This window comes from Acomys minous, assembly GCF_964271855.1.
Source record: "Acomys minous genome assembly, chromosome: 19".
Taxonomy (NCBI): Eukaryota; Metazoa; Chordata; class Mammalia; order Rodentia; family Muridae; genus Acomys; species Acomys minous.
Window position 1 is genome coordinate 6,466,531 of NC_140499.1, and position 23,563 is coordinate 6,490,093.

General features: G+C 35.9%; 1 protein-coding gene across 10 annotated transcripts in view; it reads right to left on the reverse strand.

Annotated features, from left to right (window-relative positions):
* Positions 1 to 23,563, reverse strand: part of NLGN1 (neuroligin 1) — an 896,042-nt gene that overhangs the window by 849,273 nt on the left and 23,206 nt on the right. The window lies entirely within an intron of this gene.

Here is a 23,563-nt window from a genome sequence, read left to right on the forward strand (position 1 = left end):
ACTCTGTCAAGACAGGTTAGGCAAGTCCTCAATAGTTCTACCAAACAAATATGTCTGTCAGATATATTGGGCCAGAATGCTGAATATGAGCCCCAAAATTATAGAGAGTTTGGGGTGACTGTTCAGGCAGTAAACTGTCTCTGACACCTTCTCTTTTGGGAAGCTTCTAACCTACACGCCCTGTATACTCAGGTAATTATGCTTATTCCTTCTCAAGTCTCTGATGGAGTTGAAGATCAGATAGTTTAGTTTTACAATTGAACTGAGTTGTCTAGGGATTCATATGTTTTTAGGTCTAGATAGATGTTTTAAGTTGACAATGGCAAGATATGGTAGTGATTTACATTTAGAATTTTAGACACACCAAAATAGGAAAGATGTTTTCTTCAAGGTTGCCAAATACAAATAACCAAGCCACTATGAATGTATCATTTATATAATTCCTGACTGTTTCGTGATTCTTCTTGTTGTAAGTAGCTCATTGTATATATGTATAATATAATGTATATGTAAAAAATATTTACTAATAAAAATATTCATGATAAATAGATTATAAACAAGTTAAAAACATCTTCATCCATTTTAGGCTGAACTTTTATCTGAGCTGAAGAACTAGAAATTCTTGGATAGAGAGAGTGAAAAAACCATTTTAGTGTATGTGTGAGTGTATGTGTCTATGTGTCTGTCTGTTTGCCATGTAGGAGTTAGAGGACAACCTGAGGGAGTCAGTTCACACCATCCACAGTTCACACCTTCCACCCACATTGGCTTCTAGGTCGTCTGGCTTAGCTGCAAGTACCTCTAACTATTGAGTTATTTTGCCATCCTCTTTATTCCAGAGCTTCTAAAGAAGCTCTTTTTGTAGAGGTGTGAACTCTCTTAAGGTTCACACCCTTCTAAATTACATCTTGGCTGTACTAGTTATAAATGATCTTCTTTAGCAATACTCATTTCATTAATACAATTTCTTTCTTTCTCTTGGTCCACCTTCATCTATTTGAGGAGTATTTTACCAATAACTAATGGTACAGACAATACACTGTTATGGTTCCAACACATAGTTGTATCTCATGAAAATTCCTGAGTGGTTTATAAGAATGTATATCACAATATAATCAACTCTTATTACAACAGTGCTTAGCCTACATTAGGAGGTCTCTGAGTATATGCTAATTGGTAAGCACTGCTTCTAAAAAGTATTGTGTAGGTTATGCATTTAAGAATTCTAATAGCAATATATATATATATATATATATATATATATATATATATATTTCCAACTTCATTTGCTTCAGATATAAAATTAAATGCTTCTCATAACATTTGTATTTTAAATAAAAGAATATAGTAACCAACTTTATAAATTGGTATCAGATTCTAATTTCCTTTCTCAAATAAAAATATGATTCTGGCTTATTAAAAAGTATTATTACAGTATTAAACAGAACACTAAATCTGTTAAAAGTATTCTCTTGAAATGGCTTTTCTATAACAGATCATAGCAGAAATTTTTCATTTACATTTATCACTTATACAAATAGTTGTACTTTGCCTCCATAAGTGCAACCAGACATTAATTTCCTGCAGGTTATTTCAAATTGATAAAGCAATGTGAACATGAATGTCTTCCTTAGTTTTCCATCTCAACAAGAAATTAAAATGTCTCATCGATCAAGAATCCAACCATTTGTCAATCTCTGCTTTCCACAACAAACTCAGAAACTAGAAAGTTATCAGGAAGGACTAATCAAATAGTTACCCCAGATATGTGAGATTACTAAAAAAGAGTTGTTCTTTCAGAGCCTAAGAGGACATAAACATTTGTTTAATTCTTACCTAAGTGGAAACAGAGTACCAGAATTGTCAGTGTAGCTAAGAATGACAAAACACAAAAACCTTATACTGAAATGAACTCATTGACTGCTTATGTTAGCTTTCTTGGCTGAGCAGCAATGGTATTGCAGTAAACAATTTTTACTGATATAAGAGCATGCAGCATAGCCTAAAAGACACAGGCCATATGTTACCCTCTTCTTTCTTGATGGTAGAGCTTGTCCCTAGCCATTAAACTCAATAATGACATGACCTTGTACTAGCTTCCCTTGCAACTAGACAAAAGGTTTGTCATATATGAAAATTATAGCATGTGTTCAAATACTGACCAATTAATGCAAGTAATATTTGCTGGTGCCGTCCTTAAGGACATTTCTTCTTTAACAACAGTGAAAAATTAACACTTTATACAGGAACACTGTGTCCTTAGAACTGCTGAAGTTAACAGCAGCCATAAGGAGAAAGTTAAGAGTTTCACAAAGCACCAGCATTGCTAAGTAGTGGATTTAAACCACCTCAATACTTCCTAGATGCAATTTTTGTTTGTGTATGAATATCTTTTGTGTACAGATTCATGTTGTATATGGGCATGTGTGTGAAGACCAGAGGACAACTTACAACATGCACATTATTTCATTGTCATTATTTATTACTATTATCGTTGTTGTTGTTGTTGTTGTTGTTATCATTGTTATTATTATTATTTTCAAGCAGAGTCTTTCATGGGCCTAGAATTTTGTAATATACAATGATTTTCCTGCCTCTGCCTATCTATAGCTAGGACTCCATGCACAAGCCAACATGCCTCAGTGTTTATAAGTGGGTTCTGTGGGTCAAACTCACGACTTAAGGCTGGCAAGGCAAACATTTTACACCCTGACTTATCAACACACCCTTACAATTTTCTTGCAGGGAAAAAAAACCAAAATCTTGTTTCGAACTACTTTTGGCTGCACATTTAGTAACTTAGTCAGCAAATAAAATACACCTCAGGTAAATGAACTATTAAATACAAAGATAAAACACACCACAACAGCAGAACTCTTCTAAATAGAGTGTGGTGGTTTGAATGAAAAAGAATCTCTTGGCTCAGGATTTGACCATTTGGTAACCCATGTCTGGGGAGAAGATGCAGCCTTGCTGGAAGAAACATGCTGCTGGGGGCAGATTGTCAGAACACATAGCCTCAGCCAAATTCCAGTTTGCTCCCTCTGTTCGGTGTTTGTGCTTGAAGATTTGGTGCCTCAGCTTCCTGCTCCTGCCATGCCTTCCCACCTCCAACAACTCCTCCCCGTGGAATTGACAATAAGCCACAGTGAACTCTTCCTTCTACTCGATTGCTTTGTCATGGTGTTTTGTCACAGCAACAGGAAAGTAATTAATAAATACAGTGGGGGAAACCATGAGGCTTTCAGAAAAGCGATAAATTTGAAGTTTGGGGAGATGTTTCACATGCTATTTGGTATGTTGCTGATTTTTTTAAACATTTATTTGTGTGTGTGTGTGTGTGTGTGTGTGTGTGTGTGTGTGTGTGTGTGTGTGTGTGTCTGCAGAGTCAGAGGCGTCAGGTTCCTCTGGAACTGGAGTTATAAACAGATGTGAGATACTTGATATTATCTCTGGTAACTGAACTTGGGTCCTCTGCAAGAGCAGTGCCCACTCTTAACCACTGATCTATCATTTCTGTTCCATCCTACAGATTTTAAAACAGAAAAAAAATCAACATGTTAAAGTGATGAATAGAAGGATCTAACACAGAGACACGTGTAAATTATACACAGGTGACTATATTCAAGGAAAGATCCCAAGGATCGTGTGTCCATCCACACAGAGGTCACATTGATACTCATTCTTCTTCCTTAAAATACTTCTGACACTCATGTTAAGAAACTTTCTAGTTTCTCTTCTTACATCTCTGTCTCACTCACTGTTCTTTCTCAACTTCTGCTGTAATTCCCAACCTTTCGGAAGACTTAGCATGGGGAGCAGTGGGCAGGGTCATCCCTTCACCTTTCTAAGATGTGCATTTAGATTTTGATTCACAGAAGAACTCTAATGATCTCCTTAGAACTTGAGTTTAAGCATCCCACGGGCATCTTTCGACTGACTGACTCTTGCTGCTTCAGCTTGACCCATGACCACCTCTCTCCACCCACGTGGACGTAAGTTTCTCCACTTTGAGTACAAGATAATTTATCTAGCTAGGTGAAAGAGATTAAAGACTTAACCCACCGACTAGAATTACCCTTGAATGCTCCAGTCACCCCACATCCATTTGACAGAAGAGTGTCTCTGCATCTGCTTCCCACGTGTGCAACATTGCTCTCCTACTGCTGCACATGCCCAGGGCAGCACCCATCTCATCTCTGAAGAGCACCATGATAACTTCTTTGCCTCTGCTCTTTCCTACAGCAATTTAATTCAGTCTCTCAGTAGTGTCCAGAATTAACTTTTATAAACATAAATCAGATTAGGTCTGTTTCTCATTTAGAATCTTCAGGAACTTTTCTGCTCCATGTTTGTTTAAAAGAAGCCACAGCTCTAAGCATACTTATAATAATTTACATTACCTGGTCCTGCTTATCTCTTAAGTTGATCCTTCAGTTTCTTTATCCATTATATTCAAACCACATTTATCTTTCCCATATTTTGTGAACATAATCTGTAAAAATACTAATTCTCAGACCAGATGTCCTAGGTCATGACCTAGACCTAGACCTAGGTCATGACCCTTTTGGGGGTCAAACAACTCTTTCATAGGGGTCACATATAGCTCTCCTACATATTAGATGTTTACATTACAATTCATAACAGTATAAAAATTACAGTTATGAAGTAGAAACAAAATAATTTTAAGGTTGTGGTTACTACAATGTGAGAAAATATATTATAGGGCCGGTGCATTGAGGATGGTTGAGAAGCACTTACTTAGAGTAATATCTACAAAGCTGGCAGTACTGTGTGCATCAAGCTTGCTTCAGTCATTGATCCATGCTGTGCACCCTTCCTAGAATAACCTCCCTGATCCCAGAATACCTTCACCTTTTAGCTCACATATAAGCTCAGGAGGTAGTGATGATGACCGTGAGGATGACAGCTGACTCCCTCCTGCCCTCCCTTGTTCATTTCCTACCCTGTTCAGCTTGACTTGTGTACTGGGACAATAACCCCTCCCAACTCCCTTTCCCTAAGGCCGGGTAAACATGAAGTAAACAACCTTAGGAGATTAAAAAGTAGCAAGCATAGTCAAGAGAGGGCCAACCAGTCTCCTACCAGCTGCATGCCTGGAAAACCACTCTTCTGAAAACTGCCAAGTTTCTCTATAAGCACAAAACTTGTCAGGTGATCCAATAGAGCGTAGCCGAAAAGTGACACAGAAAATGATAGTCTTCAACATGAAATTCCTAGGATTGAAAGAAGGTGGTTTGTCTAACTCCCCAGGATGCCAAGAAGCCTCACTCGCAGACACTGCTCTCTCCATGTTTGGACAAATTCCATCAGTAATTTGTCACCTGTGTGCACACTGGTAAATTATCCAGTCTGGTCAACTTTTGGGCATTGCTCTTAGAATCTGAAGTATAAATAGATATATAGGTAGGTTAGTAGGTAGGTAGATAGATATAGCTATAGATAGATAGAAATACAGATAAATCACAGATATAGGTATATACCTTCTGTAAAAGATATTTCAAACCCGGTAATTAACATTTAATAAGTAGAAGGTAGCCCCTGAGATGATTCAGTGGCCAAGGGCTCCTGCTTCCAAGCCTGAGTTGGATTGCTAGGTTAAAGGGCAGAACTAATTCCTGCAAATTGTTCTCTGACGTCCATGCTTACACTGTGGTACATGCATGCACACATACAAATTACACAAAACAAATAAAAATTCAATGTTGTATTACAAATAGAATTTTAACTGTAATTAGAATTAAAGCCACTGGTATACAAGAAATATTTTCACCAATACATTTTAAAAATATTTTCTTGAGCACTGTATTTCTGAAGCCAATGATCAGAACACCAAACAAGTATTTTAAGTAATAGTGAAAAATTATGATTTAAATGAAACAAAGCATAAAGTATCAATTATAACATAGTATAATTTAATAATGTAAATAAATCAACTATACAAAAGTTTTAAAAATATTTTCTTAAGCATTGTATTTCTGAAGCAGATGATCAGAACAGCAAAGAAAGTATTTTATGCAATAGTGAAGAGATAAAAATTTGATTCATATGAAACATAGCATAAAGTATCAATTATAAAGTAATGTAATTTTATACTAAAATTAATCAAAAGATGCCTTGTCAAAATTGGAAGAAACATGTGTGTGGAGTAAGGCCAGAATAAATGTATACCAGACTGGCATGAAGTTACCTCAGTGGCTCATTTAATTTGAGCAGAAGTCTGAAGTTTATCTTCCGTTTTATGTATATTAGTGCTGATACACGTTGGTGAGCCCTATTGCTGCCTCTTGTGTTCATATGCATGCACATAGCCATACACCTCTACAAATGGACTCATCTAAGAACACAGAATAATAGAAAATATAGGATGTATTATAATAACCTTAAAAATCAAATATTGAGGTATCAAAAAGATGTCCTAGGGATAATTTTCTGAATAATATTTTCAAATTTTTATTATTACTATTGAATCTATCAATGTTACAAAGATTGTTTAGAAAGATTTTTTTTCAATATGTATGGCATTTTTAAAACTGTTTTGGCAGATTTTTACACTTAAAATTACATAGAGACCACCAAAAATAAAATGAGCAAAGATTATGATGAAATTAAAGTGTTAATGCAATCATAAATCACTTATAATTTACCTAAGTATGTCAAGTGGCCAGTTAAGTAATTTACGGAATTATATGCTGTCGATGAATAAGTATGAATAGGGAAAAAATTACCTGTTCGAATATTTCATTACCTCAGAGGAGTTTGATACATTTTTAGTTTTTTACAACATTACAAATTTCAGTACAAGATGGTTAGAAAGTTTGCTTGCTTCGCAGTCTTTCTACTAAGAAGGTATAATAAAATCAATTTCCAGAAATTCATTCAAACTTAATAGTAATTTCTACATCTCTTTTAGCTTCTATGGGAACAAAATTCACAAGTTTAGAAGAAATAAATAGTAATAAAATTTAAGAATTAATATCAAAAATCCAAATATGAAGGTAAATGTAAGAGAACTACTATAGCCACTGCAAGATGTAATGGCTGTGCACCAGCAATCTATAGAAACTAGGGCCAAAGATGACATATCCTGTAAATACAAATTATTTACTTCTTTCTCTTTTATTGTAAAGTAATTTGAAATCAAGGAAACAGGTTTCAGAATAATTCAAAACAAAGGAAATGATAATAATAAATTTGTACAAAATAATAGTGGCAGTACCTTTTAAAATAAGAGTCCAAAAAAAAAAAAAAAACCAAAAATTGACATCAGTTTAAACCTTATATTTCTATTTTAAAACAATCAACTCAGGGTGGTAAGGTGGCTCAGCTAGCAAAAGGATCTGCTGCCAAATCAGACAACTTGAGTTCAATTTCAAGGGTGAAAAGAGAGAATCACTTCCAACAAGTTACCCTCTGACCTCTGTCATACACAAATGGTACCCCACAAGCAAAATATATAAGTACACAAAATTTAATGAGCTACATATACTGGAGTCCTTCTCCTAGAGAGATTAGTAATGCAAAGTTTTTTTTAAAGATTATGTATACACATATATACATGCATGAAATAAAAATAACAATTAGGAAAAAGGGCTATGAATTTGAAGGAAAGTGGCAAGCGGTGTATGAGAGCATTTGGAGAAGAGAAGGGAGGAAAGTAAAATCTCAAAAATAAAAATTTAAAAACACATTAGTCAGCTTCAAGATATACCCACTTTTAATGAACTATATCTGATGATGTTAAATTTAGTCAATAGAGACATTTCCAAAACATAGATGCAAGTGAACACACACACACACACACACACACACACACACACACACACACAGATACATATGTATGTATGAACATAAAATATATTTTCATGAAGTCATACAACCTTCTATCAGACAAACATGCCAACTTTGGAAAATGTATAACCTTTACTAATAGTATGTATTATTAATATTCTGAAATTCAAGAATTTTAGGTCTTATTGTCACCCATAATATTGTCACAAAATCCTGAAAAGAAACCTCTGATCAATAATATTAACTAGATAATTTGTCTTAATATCATCTTGAAAATAATGTTTATGGTTGCAGCAAGTCTAATGTTAAAAGTTAATTACTAAAAATTTCAAGAAGATGGAAATGAAAATGAAATTTAAATCTATAAATACAGATATTCCAGGGGATATATGAGAGCTCACAGCATAAAATTACAAAATGAGTCATCTGCAATCTCACTTTTGAAAAAAAATATAATTATTTTTGTGTAGTACACATTTTATTGCTTGAGAACAAAATAAATGGTACTTACTGTATTAAAAAGAGTCTAAGCCAAGACAACGTTTATTTAAAAAGAAAAAGAATTCAGCTGGACAAGGTGACACACTCCTGTAATACCAGCACTTGGGAGGCCGAGGCAAGCAGATCGCTGTGAGTTCAAAACCAACAGGGTCTACAGAGTGAGTCTAGGACAGCCAAGTCTACACAAAAGAAACATGTCTCAAAAAAACAAAAACAAAAACAAAAACAAAAACAAAAACAAAAACAAAGAAAAGAGAGAATTGATGAGTAATTAAAAAAATAATTGCACAATGCATTTTAAGACAATTATATAATGTAGTAGTTTTTCATATATCTAAAATCTCTTATTTATAGCATTAAAATTGTCAATAATTAATAACCTTGAAGTCAAAAATAATCTGAATGGTGCAGTCAGTATAAATCAGTACATGGGGAAGCTGAATAGCAGAACTGAGTTCCTAAATACTGTATTTTTTTTTATCTATATTGACATTGTGGTTTCCCCAAATCTAAAGTAATTGGTGTTTCCACACCTTTTTGTATAGTTTGAGGCAAATGCCTTGATTTTGGCATTAAAGAAGCTAATACACATTTCCACTTTCTAATTTAAAAAAACCATTTTGTTGTTCATTTCAGAATATTAAATTTGGATCAATGAAGGATGGTTCTAGGCACATGTTCTAGTCTGGAACCTGGGGAGTTTTATGTATACCTCATGCACATAATTTGGCAAGTAAATGGATGCTGTTTTTAAGACCACTAAGTAAACCTTGGCTTTTCCATATGTGTGGATCTCTGTGGTCACCATCCAGGGACATGCACTTCCCTAACAGGACCATAAACTATTCTCTCCACCTCACAGTAATTATTCTAAACAGTTTGCTATCCACTTCATACCTCATTCAATCTATCCCATGAATGAAATTTCACAAGTTCATATGACCATTGTTTCCTTCCCACCTCCCCTCCCACCTGAACCCACAAAACAGATTTTAATATAATAATACAGCCCAGCAATGACCTTTGCCTTGTTTGATAATCAATTCTTCAGGCTTTGAGCAAAGGCTTTCTAAACAGGAGTCAAGAGAGAAATAAAGAATGCCATATATCCTAAGGAAGAGCAGGTCCCCCTTGTAAACATGGACTGGGCTACCTAGTCATCAGCAGATTTCCACAATGACATTTATTCACAAAAACTTTGTGGTTGTTCACTGTTCTCATGCAAAATGAGAATCCAAGAATGCTAACATCCAAGAAGAGGATTTTACACACACCATTTTTCAATCACCACCGAGCAAAGAGACCTTAGAAAACTGACTCTCAATGAAAAGTGGGCTTTTGGCAGTAGAACTTACAAAGGTTCCCCATGACTCAATTGTCCACAGAAGAAAGACTTCTATAAAACCTCCAGATAGACACTGAGATGTGGCCTTGTAGTATAATTCACTGTTCTTATCCGTACCCTGGAGGAAGAAGGGAACGCCCAAAGGCACCTGTCCCTTCGTGACTTCTCTCTCCTCAGTGATTCTAATATGCTCAAACTTCCTCCAGAAGTCCCACTTTAAAAATCATGAGTCATTTTTAATTCTTCAAATCTCATCCACACTTCATCTGTGACTTAAATATTGCAGCTCTAGGTTTAAACATAAGAGCCAAGTCAAGCAAACACTTTTCAGAGTGACTTGCAATATTGAAGGACACTGAGAGCATGTCACTGGTTAAAAATAAGAGCACACTGCATAGTGCTTTAAAAAAAAAGGGGGGGCGGCACCTGTATCTGGTGTCTGGGATATAGAACTTACTATGTTACCCAGCATCTAGGGCAACATTCAGAAGAAAGCTTCCATTCATTAGTTCATTCCTTCATTTCTGCTGGACTTTTTTCTTATATATATTTTAGTGGGAAAGACTGAAAAGAACCAATTTTTCATCACCTTATTTAAACACTATTCCAGTCTTATCCAGGAAATTGGATTCATTCTATAGGAGCGTTACTGCACGAAATATTTATATATTCAGGATATAAGATTTTCTCCATTGTCAAATGAAAAGGGTTTTGATTTGAGAATACAGTGCAGAGGAAGAAAGAAAACACCATTAAGATGAAATTTATTTCAAAATAACCAAATGATCAAAGGCTTATTTTCATTTCCTCAAGAGAAATAAATAAATATATATATATATATATATATATATATATATATATGTATATTCGTACACACCTGCTGTAAACTCAAAACAAATGAATCCCTTGGGACTCATTTTCCTTTATATTAAATCTGCAGTTTTAAAAACAAAGCCAAAATACTGAACTTTATAATCACTGGGGAGTCAGATATTTGGAGACTCAGTTTAAAGGGTGAGCTAGAGACTAAAACAGACTACTAAATTTACAGTAGATAAAAGGCAGCATTTGTGACAGTGAAATTATTATTAGAGTTAAAAAGGGCAGCTGAAGTCACAAGAGGCAATCTCAGGAGGGCAAAGGGAACGAGTCACCACCCAGCAACACAGGTCAGTTACGATTCAGGGAATGCAGGAAAATAAAGTCGTGGCAGAGAACAGCCGAGAGCAAGTGTCATCAGACACATATGGAGACAGCAGCAATCTTAGTTTCTGCAGGATACAGGCCGATTTCTGTCTACAGGCAAGACTGAAAGAAAATCAGCTGATAAGAAGATGCACTCACCATGGTAAATTAAGACTCAAGACAATGTTATGAAGAACAGCCCCAAGCCTAATGAGTAGGAGTGCACCTGGGTGGGTGGCTGGCTGTGGTGATGGCAGAAGCAGAGGAGTATAAGGAACTCACAAATTGTTCTTGGTGTAGATACTTTCTAGGTAGACTTTAGAACTACCTAAGCAATCAAATGTGTGCTTCTTATTGTTATTACATGTCTGTGCCATTCATTCACAAGTCAGAACCCAATTCAAGACATTTTTAAGAATGACTCAGAGTTCTGGGCAAGGAGAGGCAGAAGAGAAAATGAAGCCAAGTCAGTTAGAGAAGAGGAAATGAAAGACACGACTACTGCCTTGAGGACAAGAGAGAAAAGATTTGGAGGCACCGGTAAGTGCTGAAGCATGGCCACTCACGGCGTACCAGGGCTGTGGTCCTGGGACTGGGAAATCACTGCTGGAAATCACTGGGAAGATTGGTAGAAACACCAGACAACCTCTGTCTCCTCTGCTATGTTCTCCTGCCATGTACATCCATCTGTCAGCTATGGAGAAAACCCAGGAAGGTGCAGCTAACAGATCTCCTGGTCACAGAAAGAAAGGAATGGGGAACAGGTTTGTGAGTAGAAGACCAACTGACATAGCGGGCGCAGAGATAAACTGTGCCACAGATGTAGCACTGTCCCCTCTAGTTATCTCCTGTAATACAGTCTCCACATGATGAATGATAGGTCATAAGTGTAGAAAATGCAGAGAACCCACAGCTGCTATGCTTTATTTCCCCCAAACAACACAAAAATAATGTCATTACCCAGAGCAAACCGAAAGCACATACCGGGTAGCCACCTTTTGTGTGTTTCTAAGTAAATACTCAAGAGATTTTAAAGTTGCTATTGGAAAGCATATTCTAGAATAGCACCTGCTCATACCCAGAACTTATCTTGTCTAGAAGAAAGCTTCTTTTTATTTTTTCTTTTTTTTATACACATTTATAGTATTACACATATAGACAATAAACTATCTACAGCAAGAAGACTCATGAATCAATCAGGAATTATATAAATGTTACATTCATAGTGCTTTGGCTATTTGTATTCGGCGATCTTGAAGAAAACATCTTTCCTATCTTGGTGAGTCTAAAGTTCGGAATGTAAATCAATATATATCATATCTCATCTCTATCAACTTAAAACAACTATCTAGACCTAAAAACATCATAACCCTTAACCTACTAAACTTGAAAGACTAAACTATCTGGTCTTCAACTCCATCAGAGACTTGAGAAGAAATAAAAATTCATTACATGAGTAAATTGGAAGTGCAGGTTAGCAGCTTCCAAAATGAAAAAATGACAGACAATTTGTTGCCTGAACAGTCACCCAAAACTCTTTATAATGGTGGAGCCTCATCCTCAGCCTTCTGGCCCAGTATATCTCTCAGGCATATTTGTGAGGCAGGAACTATTGAGGACTTGCTTACCCTATCTTGGCAGAGTTTGGCCGTCAACTCTGCCTGCATCCAAGCTTGCCCATTTTTAGGCAGAAATCTGTTTGTAGCAGAAACAAGGACATTTTGCCCAGTGGCTTGCTTGTGACATTTGAAGCCAATTACATAAGGAAGTTCTTTGATGCTCATCATCTTCTTTGAGGTAGGGTGGGTGCTACCAGGAGTTAGCCAAAACTGGATAAGTAACAGCTAAATAGAGAAGGTTTGCAGTACATTTTAGAACACTTAATATGGTGTTATTTTTCAGGAAAACTTCAGAAGAGTTAAAGAGCTACAGTGGATTTTCTAGTACTAAGTACATTTTCTTGATTATCATGTTTAAATGGTGGCTGGCCATGAAAAAATTGTTTTGCCTTTAATTCTAAAGCGTAATTATATATTTCTTTTGTGTCAGCAAGTGCTCATTCACTTACAATTCCATGGGTTGATTTTAAGAAAGCTTCACACATGTTCAGCTAATGCAGACAGTGTGTTGCTTTTATTGTTGCTTTCACAGCTGAGACAGTTTGCTTCTGGGTGGTATTATAAGAAGCAGATATCCGGTTTGGCGTGGGTGGTTTATCTGACCCAAAAGCCGTTATTTCCTCCTTGTAATATCCCTCTCTCATTAAAAATGATGTTCTCCTTTCTTCTTGATTAACTGCATTGTATAGACTTTTTACTACATTTTTCTCTGAAAATGACTTTCTTTTATTGAGTTGATGATAAAATATCACAAAATAACGCTTCAGTGAACACAAGAGGTTTTCAGACTTATCTGTACGATTAAGAGAGGATCAAATTTTACAACATAAAAACATCGTATATTTAAAGTGAAAATCACAGACTGAAAAGGTAGGGGAATTTTCAAAAGTGAAATCTAGGTTTCTGTTGCTGGCGATAGGGATGAAAGGAGAAGAAAAGGTAAGGGGCGGGGATGCTGGCCGTACTGCGCGCGTACCTGAGGAGTCCTTGGGGAAACCATACTCCACATTCCATGGAGAAGGGAATTAAAATGCTTCAACAAAACAAAATCAATGGAATAAAAGAGTCAAGCCCTGAGTGTGAGGGACAGTCAGAAAACAGAACTGCTGTTTTCTGTTGGAGCCTTTGTTGTCACTTCCCTAACACTTCACTGGTTGAAAGGAAATCAAACTGCGAGGACTTACTGCCACTCCAGTGAGCCCTGGGGGACTTGTCACAAATTTGGAACCTGAGTGGCCTCCAGCCTCACAGTGTTGGTCTTCAGAAGTGACAGAAATCAAAGGGACCAACGGGGAAAGTAGAACATTAGTTACACGGAACTGAACACCAACAAATTTTCGACTGTGGGGTGAACTTCAAGCCACCTTTTTCAGTTTTACATTAGAGCAAATGACTAAATAATTTCTTCCAAGCATGCACTATATACTCAGGATTTTTCAACAACTGCAAGTATTTTGTAGCTATTCACAGACAATTCTGAACTTACTTTCACCTGGAAGAAAAGTTCTTAAACACTTAGAATTGGATAAATGGCTACAAAATAGCGTGGCATTCAAAGTCCTTTTAGATAATTTCATACAGTATCATTTTTACTAAAACTTACCCTAAAGGAATAAGGACATTCAAAGACTTTAGCTCCAGGTCCACAACTACTGGTGAAAATGGTAGCCTATTCTGAAAGTAGATTATACACAGTAATGTTGACTTCAACTTCACAATGTCCTTTATGCTTTGCATTCTAGTATTTTCCTTTAAAAAATTATTGTATACTCTGTGTAAACTTTTATCATAAGAATACCAGTTGAGACATTTATTTAAATACACATTGTCCTACTCTGAATCAGGGTTCCTTACTTGAGGCTCATGGATTGCAATCATCTAAGTGTTTGATCAAAATGCAAATTCTTAGTTTATATAACTTGGCAATTCACATGCATGTGACTGCTCCAAAAGCATGCTGGGAAATGCTCCAAAATTCTCACTAACAAGACTAGACTCCTAGGATGTCGGGTGCTGTTGATATATATGGTGGACTTGTGGAACAAAGTGAAGCTTTGGGAAAGACTATTTTGAATAATTCAACTAGATCAAAAGGCTGTCTAATAGGAATCAGCCATAATAAATGATTTTACCTTAATAATTCACTACTGTCTCTAACCTCAACTTTCTGCTTAAGGATTTTTCTTATTAAATTCAGATTTTAAATTGATGTAACTATGTATACTCTCCTTCTTTTGGATAGAAAATTCTAAATATAAAGATCCATCATCTTTTTAAAGATTCTGATTGTGTGTGTGTGTGTGTGTGTGTGTGTGTGTGTGTGTGTAGACCCTGAGGAGACAAAAATTTTAATTATTTTATCCATAAAGAAAGTATAAACGTTGGAGGCCATAGGCTTACTTTACCTCATATAAACATTATCTGTTATATACATGTATTGGACATTTATATAATATACCACTAATCTGTATCTTTATATAAGTTAATTAATTTTTAAGCATTTGTACAAGTTTGAAATGTATAAGATTCTTGTCTTGTAAGCAACCTTACTATTTCAAAGTTCATAATTAATTAGGAACAAATATTAATATTCATCAAATAATGTTATTAACTCTTACCTAAACAACTCCTACTACAAATTATACCAAATAAGCTACAGTTAATTTATTAGCTTAATAAAACCTTTATTAAGTACCAAACTATACATACACTAAAGTAGGAAAAATCTAATTAAATAGACATGAGACAGGGGTACAAGTCATGAGTATATGATAGTTATAGTCATGTAACTATAATGATAGTTATATTTCCTACATTAAAAATAATTTAAATTATAAATAGTTGTTTAAGGATCATTATCTGCATGCAATATACAGGTAAAAGGTTTCCTTTATATAAACAATGAAGAGAAAATAGAGTAAAGTGAAAGAAATATACAAATAAAGAGTTAAGTAGTTACAAATCTCAAAATACTACAAAGAAAAGCACAAACTTGACTGAATGCCACAAAAGGTCAGGGACTTTTCCTGGTCCCCTTCTTCATTCTTCCTCAGTGAGGAAGTAAAAGAGATCTGCAAGGCTGAGTTCAGTATCCACCCTCATGGAGAACCTGGATGTGTGATAAATCCATCAAAAGGGAGCCAAAGCTCAAGGTCTTCCCAGGACCCTGGAGATTGAGAAGGCTCCTGGGAAGAGACATGCACCCAAGAGTGCATGAGCAGCACAAAAAGGATTCCATAGGTTAAAAATAATAATAAGGACAGAGTGTAGGAAAAGAATATGAATCTAGGAAGAGTGGGGAGAGGGATGGTAAATATATATGATCAAGTATTCATTTGGAATTCTCAAAGAATTATGCGAAAGGTTTTAATTAAGATAAGTCATGAATAGGAAAAAAACATTTGTTCTAAAAAAGTATTCTCAGAAAAATGGAACTACATAGGCTGGGAAAATATTTTTGACACACATCTGATTAAGTACTCTTTTCCAAAACACACAAAAAGAAGCCTCAATAATAAGAAAATTAAAGTCTCAAATTTAAAATGGGCAGCATATTTATGTAGATGCAAATATACAGGAAAATATATTATAAGTTACATATCAGTAAGGAAATGCACTTAAAATTATTGTCTGCAAGCCCATTGTAACAGCCAAAATTCTTAATAGTGATAACACCAAAAGTGGGTGAGGCGATGGAAAAGAAAGGACTTTCCATCACTTGGCAGGACTGCAAACTGTCTCAGCCTCCTTGAAAGATGAATGGAAGGAAGTTTCTCACAAGAGTAGATTTATTCTTTGTACAGGACTGACATGTCACAGTCCTCGGGGTCATGAAAAGGAACTGAAGTCTCACTGTGACATACAAACTTCACATAGGTTCTCACAGCGGCTTCATTCATAACTGTTTGAATTTGGAAGCAACTGAGATCTCTCAGTAGGCAAGTAGATAACTATACAGTGGAATATATTAATGGAATATTACCCAGTACTGAACATAAATGAACTATGAAGCAATAAAGAGACATGACCATATAATATATATTATATATTTTTCAATGAATGCTTTTCAATGAAAAGTATGAATATATTACAAAATGAAGAAGTTGTATCTGAAATGGCTACATTCTATGTGACTCCAAATTTTTATGGTAGTTTAAAGTAGGTTAAACTATAGCAACCGCCAGAGGTTGAGGAGTGGTGGAAATTAAAACAATGGACCAGGAAGATTCCATAGTACAAAAGCTCTACAATGAATGATATAGTGTCCTTCTACTCTTGACTGAAATCAATGGCTCAAATATTAGCAATGGCCTTTGGGTGATAATGGTGGAATACATTAATCTTTTGTGAATAAAGTATCCTGTGGTACAGGATGTAAAGAGGAGTGTATATGGGAGGACAAGATATATATATATGAAAAAACTTTACCATCTATTCAATTTTCCAGTGAATACTGAATGTCTCTAAGCATTACATTCTATTATATATATGCATATATATACATATATATTTTATATATACATATATATGAAAAATATTGGCACTGATTTAATAAGAATTTCACTGTCCCTTACAAATAAAATAATTGAATATATGCTAAAGATGATAAGAAAGTTCCATAACTAAAAACAGATAATGGACTTCATCTTTGACTCTATTTTCTCCGGCAGGACCTCACTTTAATTTTGATGTGTATTTTGAAGATGTTAATTTGGGTTCGTCTGAGGTTTCATTACAACCTCCTCCAGAGCATCCATCTTGTATGAGTTGCTCTGGAGGAATGTTGCACTCTCATGTTGCACCTATTGGGCACCTCTTGATGAAGCTGATATACCCAAGTCCTCTCTTGTAAAGATCATTATTTCCCCTTGTCATGAATAGTTCCACTATTTTGGATGACATATACATAGATCATGCCACCTGATTTTAATTTATTGGCCACATTTCTCATTATATATTCATTCTATTCTATTTGACGGATTAAAGTTTGTTACACACTACCATTCGACTTTTCCCTGCTCCTATGTGACCTTGTTTGGGTGACTGGATAGAATGTGTGGCCTTTTTACATGTCTGTGACATACTTGACCACCCCCTTGCTTTATGGAACAGTATACTGTCCAGGTTCATCTTTTGATTTTCTTTTTCTAAGCCACGAACTAGCTATTTCTTGCAAAGATCCTGTAATTTATGCTTTTAATATATTATTTTATGATCTCTTGGAAACCTTGTCTCAAGAAAAGACATATATTGGCCATTGTTATCAGAAAAGTAAGTCTACATGCTATTTTGAAATTCAAACAATAAGGTGTCAAACTATACCATACAAATAATAGTTATATTTTCTAATGTCTAATATGAGAAACATATCTGTGACAGCATGTTGAAAAGATAACCACTGTGTTACATACACACTATATGAAATGTTTTATACACTTCATATATATTTCAAATTCTATTGGGAGTCAGACAAAAAGAGCATAAATGGATAAACAGATGTAATTGGGGATAATAATATTTATTTCTACATTTCTTTCTATCTGCTCAATTGTACTTTTTGATCTATTATTAAATAGACAAATATTTTATATAATGATAATAAAAATTACAAAAAAGTGAAAAATTTAATAAAGAAAAAGAAAATTTACATAAATGTTTTTAAAAGTAATAAGATGTCTAAAAAAATCTTGGTGATGTATTTTAATGTCAAGAAATCTTTGTACTTAAACTACCCCAACATTCATTTGTATTTTACAGAACACAGAAAGGATTTTACCCATACCTCTACCTACCTCTCATTTTCATCTAATCTTGATGCCCACATTCTCCAGAAAGACACCAAAGTAAATAATAAACACACTATTTTGCATGTAAGTTTTACAGGGATTTTACTAGCCAAAACCTCAAAGTTTGAGATGGTAAATTTCAGCCTTGTGATCAAAGGCAGTGCTTCTCAACTGATTTTTTTTAAAGGAGTTTGCTTAAACATCCAGCATGGAAAAGAAATGGACATTAAGAAAAAAATTAGACAATGAAACACATAAAGAGGCAGCCACTCCTGTCATTTCAATGTGCTGTCATAGACCTGTTTCACACATTAAATTTTAGAAATCATAATTATTACTTGTGCAATCTAGTTTAAGGACTTGTTCCTTTAGTCCTGTAACGTCATATCTCAAGTTTGGTTTTTCATTGAAGAACAGGAGAATAAAAGTAACTTAAAGAAGGCCATGTATTCTGCATACACTATTTCATTATGTAATCGCACCCGAGGAAGATGCATTCTTTTCACAAATGAAGAAAGAAAGGTCAAAATACATAGGAACTTGAATAAGTTTGATAGATTCTAAATTTGGAAGATGAAATGCGCATCATGAACAACCATCCATGTTTACACTCTCTCAGAAACTTAACCCAATTTTCTGGCTTTAATATTCCTTTATGCCGTCCTCGACCAAGTACATGTATTTGACTTCCCTGGATTCTAAAGCCGTTTGCCCAGCTGCTTAGCACACATTTCTGGTTACATTCATAACAGATCTGCACAAAGCTGGCACATTCAAAACTGGGCTTTGATGTCAACCTAAAACCTGCTCCATCCTCAGCCTTCTGTTTAGATTTCGTAGAACTTTCATCCTTTCATTCAAAAGCCTCAGTCTCAGCCTCACCCTGGAATCAGATATTTGTTCCCGATCCATGTTCAATCCATCAGCAAATCCTACAGGCTCTATTCTCAGCATATTACCGGGATCTGGTCACATTTTCCTGTCTCTGGCATCCCAATAAAAGACAGACAATCCATCCTTTTGGTAACTGCAGCGCACTCACAACAGGCCTACTCACTCTAAATCTTACTTCCCCACACTTTATTACCAGTGCAAAAGCCGGAATTGCTCTTTCTTAAAGATTTTGGATCATATAACTTTGGATAATAGCCAAACAGACCCCTGACAAGGGCCTAGGAGTGGATCCTACCCTCATCCACCTCTTAGCCTATTCTCGAAAACTTCAGACACTTGCTCAGTGCAGGAAGTTAGCACCAACTGTTCCCCCTCACCTGATTAGCTCGTCCCTGACACCTGCAGCTTACTACTGCGCATTATCAGGGGCCTTCTCCAACCACCAACTTCTTCCTGAGCCTGTATTGAAAATGCCTTCTCCTCCCAACATCCTCTGTATCTTCTTGTTGCTTTACTGTTTTCTCTCTAACATCTATAGTCTTTCAAAAATATTTTAAATTAAATTTATTCCTTGACAATTTCATACATGTCTATATGCATTCAGATCATCCTCACAGCCTTCACTCTCTTTTGTCCCTCTAATGCCCCTATATTCCGCTCCTTGTGTGTATATGATGTGCACATATGTGTACGTTACAGTGTATGTATGCGGTATGTGTGTACAATGTGTGTATATACATTATGTCTGGGTGTAAACAGCACATGCATGAAGGTCACAAGACAATTTTAAGCATCATTCCTTCCCTTCCACCTTCTTTGAAATGGGCATCGGGTCATTTACCTATGTGTGCACTAGCTTAGTCACCCAGCAAGCTTTCCTGGATTCTCCTGTGTCCGTCTCCTATCTCAGCATAGGAACACAGGTGTTACAGGTGTGCATCACCAAATTTAGCTTTATATGAGTTCTGGAGATCCAAACTCAGGTTCCTATATTTACACAGCAAGCAATTACATACTGAATAATCCTCCTCCCGCAACAGAACTTACAATATTTAAAGATATCATGAAAATTGTTTATTTGCTTGTACACAATCCATCTTCCCTAAAGTCGAATGCAAATGTCATGAGCAGAGAATTTGCGTCCCACTCATCATTGTCACCAAAGTCTAGTACTGAGTCTCACAGAATAAATGCTAGTAGTGACATTAGTGAAGTAATCTAACTTCAAAACATAGTCAATTTCTCCTAGCCATCCTATCTCCCATGCCTCCTTTCACAAGAGACAGCTTTTCCATTCGTTTAAATACCTCTGGGTCGATGGTGACAAATTCTAAAACTACCTGCAATGCAGTCTCTGTATGAGCATACCCATGACTCAAACAGTCTGATTGATTCTTAACAAAAAATAATAATACATTCACTCTTTAATGGATGGTCAAAGATGTATTTTATGTGTATTTATGGGGATATGCTGTGAATATGAGGGCAGGTGTTACCAGAAGCTAGAATATGCCAACAGATCTTGTGGAAATGGAGTTAAAGGCAACTTTGATCGACCTTATGAGGTCCTGGGAATCAAACCTTGAATTTTGGGGAAAGTGTGTTTTTTGTTTTTGTTTTTGTTTTTGTTTTTGCTGTTTATTATGATACACAGTATAACCTAAAGTGTTTTGGAGAAGACAAGGTTTGTTTCAGCTTACAGGTTTCTGTACATCAATGAGGGAAACCAAGGCAAGAAGTGAAACAGAGCCATGGAGGAATGCTACTGGCTTGTTTTGTGGCCCATTTTCATCTGCCTTTTCTATACACCACAGGGTCACCTGCCTATAAGATGGTACCACTAACAGTGAGCTGGACACTCTTACATCAATTAGCAATTTTGCCCTACAGATACACCCACAGAGCAATCTGCTAAAGGCAATATCCCAGCCGAGTGCCCTATTTATTTCCTGCATGTGTCAAGTTGACAACCAATATTAGCCATCTCAAGAAACAAGCGTACTTAACTGCTGAATCACTGCTACAGCTTCCTTTAGTAAATTTTGATCAGCCATTTTTACAAAGATCCCACTTTGATGTTTAAATTCTTTGCAATACAGTCATCTTAGGGACTAGGGATATATGGGCAAAGGAAAAAATCAGAAGAGAAAAGGTAGGAGTGTAAAAGAGTCTCCTGGAATTCACAAAAGCATATCAACAAAGATGTTTGATATTGGGCAGAAAATTAAAGTTTTAAGATCTACTAACAAAGACTGAGTTACAAAAAATTGAGCCACTTCAAATGGTTCATATATCAGTGCTGCTGGGACACAGCACAGTTTTCATGAGAATGTAAGTCAGTATTTATCTGGGGAAACTTAAAGAACAAAAACCAACAAATTTTTCTCGAGTTCATTCTCTCAACAAATTGAGCACCTCCTGGTGATGACAGATAAAAAGATATAGATATATACAGATAGATGATAGATAATAGATGATAGGTAGATGATATATCATAAATAGATTATAAGTGGGTAACTTATCAATTATAATAGATGGATGTAATAGATAATAGACAAATTTATTCCAACATATATGCAAATTATGTCATCAATTTTATCAAGTGAAAAAATAAATAAATCTAATTCTTATATGTTGACATTGGCAAACTACACATATTTCAGTCCTTTCATTTCAAAGACCAACGTCAGAAAAACTGACATGACATGCAAAAATACAGTGCTGGGCTTTGAGGTGCCTCTCTGTGGAGTTTATGGGTTTATGATAAATAAGCTCAATGGTTTTAACCACAGTAATCTCACTTGGGATTAGTTCTCTCTATGTTCTCATTCTTTGTTGGGCTCTGCACCTAGCTTAGTAAATGCACTTTACTTCATTGCCTTAAATGCCCCAGGTAGAACTGCCCTTATCTCTCCTTTTAAATAAGGATATTGAGGACTCAAGGGGCAAACTGATTTCATAGCAGAATGGGAAGTCACACACTGGCCCCACATTCTCTGTGACCCCTCCACTTTTTGACTGTTGTTGTGCTGTACTCTGGAGTGGCCTGTATTCCTTCAGGACTTGGTCCGTGAAGAGTTGCGGATGTATTTCAGTTGTTCAAGACATGTCAGCATGAATAGCCCTGGGTTAAATCCCCAGCATTATATAAACCTGGCTTGTTGGTGCATGATCATAACCATAGCGCTTTTGATGTGGAGACAGGAGGATCAACAGTTCAAGGTCGTCTTCTGCTACATAGCAAGCTCAAGGCCATCCCGTGATACATGAGATTATATGAATAAATATGTACATACATCAAGAAATGAAATATGTCTTCAGACTTTGCTCAATTTTGGTCCTTTTAACGACCTTTATAAAACTTGAAAATGTATTTTTTCCTATTTTAGAGGTAAAAATATTGAGACTCTGGCAGTTTAAGTGGTCTCAGCAGCCATTGCCACATGACAAGGTTGAAATTTATCTTTATCAGCTCCTAGCAGTACCATCAGCTTCAAATCCAGCATACTATCCCTTACCTCATGATCATTTTCTTCTCGTTCTTTCTAACAAACATCAATACTTGTCTTCCTTCTGCTAAACTACTGTTGAGGAATTAAAAATTGATGACAAGAGAAAAACACAACGCCTGTCAGGTACCTTAAGTAATCATTCCCTCTTTCCCCCTGACATCTCATTAGATTTAAATGATTTGAAAAAAAAAAGCCTTTTGCTGAAAGCATCGCTCGAAGGCCCAGAATTAAGCCATATACCACTGGTTACTATAATTATTTGGTTGAATGTTGAACTCAAGCATTTGAAATCACCCTTTAGGTACAACTAGTTTGCGAAACCAACATAGTTTTTAGCTCTTTGAGTGTCCTTTGTTTGACACTCATGAACCAAAAAGCCAAGATTCCTATTTTCCTACAGTGTCCTCCTTTGTTCTCACCTCAGCTTTATCGTGAATTCTGGTTTCCATGGATCACTGTCAGGTTTCAGGTAGCCTTCTAGAATAGAGCTGCTCAGATAAAGACATCTCAGAGACTCCGACTATTCTGTGTGCTATAACATTAATCTACAAAATTACAGTAACTCAGTAGCATATGCTTTCAGCAAAAGCCCTCCTTTGTCAAGGGCAAAATAGGGAAATTTTTACTTCTTTGTTATATGGGCACTGCTGTTTGGACCTAATGAGATGGCAGGAGAGGTGACTGATGCTCGTCAAGTCAGACATGCATCCTTCCAATCATCTCTCTTTTTAGGCGGGTTACCCCGCTAACCCTTCTAACACACTCATCAGAGTTTGCTGTTCATTCAGAGGTGCTGTTCCTCCAAGTCTGATGTCAAGGTGAGATTTTCTTACAAATTAAGTCAGTGTGCAGTTCGTTTTATTTATAAGACGTTTAGTGCTAAATATGAAGGGGAAACAAAGAGAGGAT